This window comes from Haliaeetus leucocephalus, unplaced genomic scaffold (assembly GCF_000737465.1).
Source record: "Haliaeetus leucocephalus isolate CR32 unplaced genomic scaffold, Haliaeetus_leucocephalus-4.0 Scaffold2, whole genome shotgun sequence".
Taxonomy (NCBI): domain Eukaryota; kingdom Metazoa; phylum Chordata; class Aves; order Accipitriformes; family Accipitridae; genus Haliaeetus; species Haliaeetus leucocephalus.
In genome coordinates, this window is record NW_010972438.1 from 13,938,855 (window position 1) to 13,943,219 (window position 4,365).

Consider the following 4,365-nt stretch of genomic DNA (forward strand, 5'->3'; position numbering starts at 1 on the left):
TGTCTATCAGAGAGCAGATCTCTCTTCCCCAATACCTGTGTGTATGTGTATATGCATATGTGTTTATGCACGTGTAGTAGGAGACTAGTGTTTGAACAGCTCTCTCCCCCTTTCTCTAGATAAGTATGTATGTGTTTGCATGTACATACAGGGACAGAGAACTCTCTGTGTGTGAACATCTCTCCCTCCCTGTATATATCCGTGCGCATATGTATTTGCTCAAGAGAGGTGTGTGTGTGAGAGAGAGAACAGGTCTGTCTTTCATTATGTACGTGTATATATGCATATTTTTTACATAGCGAGAGACTTAGGTGTGTGCTCATGTGGATGTGTGTGTGTATATTCCCTGTTTAAAAGGGAAAAAAGGAAGGCCTGGGTAACTACAGGCCAGTCAGTCTCACCTCTGTGCCCAGCAGGATCATGGAGCGGATCCTTATGGAAACCTATGCTAGGGCACATGGAAAATAAGGAGGTGACTGGTGCCAGCCAACATGGCTTCACCAAGGGCAAATCGTGCCTGACAAATTTGGTGGCCTTCTACGACAGGGTTACAGCGTTGGTGGACAAAGGAAGAGCAACAGACATCACCTGCCTGGACTTGTGCAAAGCGTTTGACACTGTCCCGCATGACATCCTTGTCTCTAAATTGGGGGATAAGGAACTGGCTGGAAGGTCACACTCAGAGAATTGCAGTCAACGGCTCGATGTCCGAGTGGAGACCAGCGACAAGTGGCGTTCCTCAGGGGTCGTTATTGGGACCGGTGCTGTTGAACATCTTTGCCAGCGACATGGACAGTGGGACTGAGCGCACCCTCAGCACGATTGCCAACGACACCAGGCTGTGTGGTGCGGTCGACGTGCTGGAGGGAAGGGATGTCATCCAGAGGGACCCTGACAGACTTGAGAGGTGGGGCTGTGCGAACCTCATGAAGTTCAACAAGGCCAAGTGCAAGGTCCTGCACGTGGGTCAGGGCAATCCCAAACACAAATACAGGCTGGGCGATGACTGGATTGAGAGCAGCCCTGAGGAGAAGGACTCAGGGGTGTTGGCCGACAAGAAGCTCAACATGACCAGGCAATCTGTGTTTGCAGCCCAGAAAGCCAACCGTATCCTGGGCTGCATCAAAAGAAGCGTGGCCAGGAGGATGAGGGAGGTGATTTCCCCCCCTATACTCCGCTCTGGTGAGACCCCACCTGGAGTACTGCATTCAGCTCTGGGGCCCCCAGCATAAGAAGGACATGGACCTGTTGGAGCGAGTCCAGAGGAGGGCCATGAAGATGATCAGGGGGTGGAGCACCTCTCCTATGAGGACAGGCCGAGAGGGTTGGGGGTTGTTGAGCCTGGAGAAGAGAAGGCTCTGGGCAGAACTTATAAAGGCCTTCCAGTCCCTAAAGGGGGCCTACAAGAAAGGTGGAGAGGGACTTTTTTACAAGAGCATCTAGTGATAGAACAAGGAGTAATGGCTTTAAACTGAAAAAGGGTAGATTTAGCTTAGATACAAGGAAGAAGTTCTTCACTGTGAGGGTGGTGAGGCACTGTAACAGGTTGCCCAGAGAGGCTGTGGATGCCCCATCCCTGGCAGTGTTCAAGGCCAGGTTGGATGGGGCTTTGAGCAACCTGGTCTAGTGGAAGGTGTCCCTGCCCATGGCAGAGGGGTTGGAACTAGATGATCTTTAAGGCCCCTTCCAACACAAACCATTCTATGATTCATTCTATGATGCTATATAAGTATGTAGGCATATATGCCTCTAGATATGTATATTTATATATAACGAGAGAATTGTGTGTGTGTGAACAGCTCGCTCTCTCCCTAAGTACACATGTATGTATAAATATGTAGTGAGGGAATTGTGTGTTTGAGAACAGTGCGCTCTGTATATATACACATATATACAGTATATATGCACATGTGGGTGTGTATATATGTATAGATGCATATGGGGACGGGGGTGTTTTTGTGTGAGAACAGTGCGCTCTCTTTGTATATACACACGTGTGTGTATATATATATATATATATATATATATAAAGTGTATATAGCACAAGAGAATTTGTATGAACAGCTCTCTCGCTAAGTGTGTGTATATATATACATACATGTAGTGAATTACGTGTGTGAACAGCTCTCCCCCTCTATATACACACATACGTGTGTGTGTGTGTATAGCAAGACAACAGTGTGGGAACAGCTCTCTCCTTAAGTCTGTATATGTAGTGAATTACATGTGTGAACAACTCTGTATATAGAGTATATATGCATGTATGTATACATACAGCAAGAGAAAGGAGTATTGTGTGTGTGAGAACATCTCAGTATATAGATACATATGCACCATATATGGAGAGAGAACAGTGCATGTTTGTGTAAGCAGTGCTCTAATTATATATGTATATATGCATATATAAAGAATTATGTGTGAACAGTCTCTCTGTATATATGTAAGTATACATGTATATATGCATCTATATAGAAAGAATATTGTGTGTGTGAGAAAAACTCTTGCTTGCTCTCTACGTATGTATATCCATACAGAGAGAAAATATATACACACACACATCTATATATGCATACATTTATGCACCCCAGAGATTATACATGTATATGTGGTGGGGAGAAAGAGAATGATAGAAAATGTGTGTGTTTAAAAGTAGTGAGAATAGCTCTCGCTCTTTTTCTCAAGTATATATGAATATATCTTTATAGAGACAGTAAGAGAATAACCTGTGACCAGCTCTCGCTCACTTTGTGTATGTATGTATCTATGCATATAAGTATCTAGCGAGAGAGAATACTGTGTATGTATTTGTGCATAAAGAGCTAAGTATAGATGTATAAATGCAATTCTATATATCAAGGGGGGGTAGTGTGTGTGTTGTGAAATACCACACATTTGCTGTCTCAGTGTGTGTGTGTATATGTGCATATAGAGAGAGGTTGAGAGAGAAGAGTGTGTGTGAGAAAGACCAGGTCTCCCGCCCCCATATAAGTATATATGCATACATGTATGTGTGTGTGTACAGTGAGACTATTGTTTGTGTGTTTGCACAGCATGCACTTGCTCTCACCCCCCCAGTTCTATATATGCCTATATACATATATAGTGACAGAGAACCATGTGTGCACCTTTCAGCCTCTCTGTACATATGTATATATGCATATATACACCAAGATAGAAGTGCGTCTCTATATGTTTATAAATATGTATGCATATCTCCCTATATATGTGCGTATATATAGCAAGAGTAATTGTGTGAGAACAGCTCGCTCCCAGTATACATGTATATATGCATATACAGAGCATGTGAGAGAGGAGCATGTGTGTATGTGTGAACAGCTCTCTTACGTACGTATATGAGAGGTGTGTACATGAACAAGACTCGCTCTCTGTGTCTATATAAGTATATATGCACATATAGGGAGAGAATGTGTGTGCGTGCTGGGGCTACTTTCTCCCAGTCTCTGTGTATCTCTCCCTCTCTGAGAAGCACACATACACACACAGCCTCCCCCCATATATTTTACTCAAATATTTGTATCTTCATATACTCATACATGTGTGTCCTGTTGCCTACCACCTCTTTGGGGGGGAAGGGAGAGGAGCACCCACCCAGACACCCCGGGGGCTCTGCGCCTGCGGGGCTGCGGGGTTCACTCAGGGAGTGTGCCACACGCGCTCACGGCCACGCAAACGTGCGCGAGAGCATTGCACTGCCCGGCCTCTCTCACACCCCCACCCACCCATGTATATTTGCTTTAAATTTTTATATGTTTATGTCAATATTTTAAAAATACATACCTGTGTGTTTATAGGTATGCGTGCACTTACGTTTCTTTTAAATGTACATATAGCTATTACAATAAATAATAAGTATTACACATTTTATATATATAATATACATGACATACACTTTCCCCCTACACAACCATAATATATACCCAGCTTAGCTGGAAGTTTCCATTTGGTTACAGCATTAGATACACACACACACACACACACACACGTTTGCACGTTCCCCACACGCACACATATCTATACATTACACATCCTGACACCCCCCCCCTTGCAGCTGGGGCAGTGGGTGCCGCATCCCAGGGGTGGGCATGCAATGCTGCCCGCCCCAGGGCCGAGGGGCTCCCGCTGGGGGGGGGTCCCGGGGCCGCGGCCCCCTCCCCGGTACACCCAGGCCCCCCTGCACCCGTCCGGGCCGAAGCCCCCCTTCTGCCCCAGTGCCTCGCAGCTCCCAGAGGCCGGACACAACTCATCACAGGGGTGCCCGGCCACGGCTGCTATGTGGGGGGGGGCTGAACCCCCCTGTTATGGGGGTTGTGTCTCCCCTGGGGGGGAGGGGGCAGGGAGCGGGAC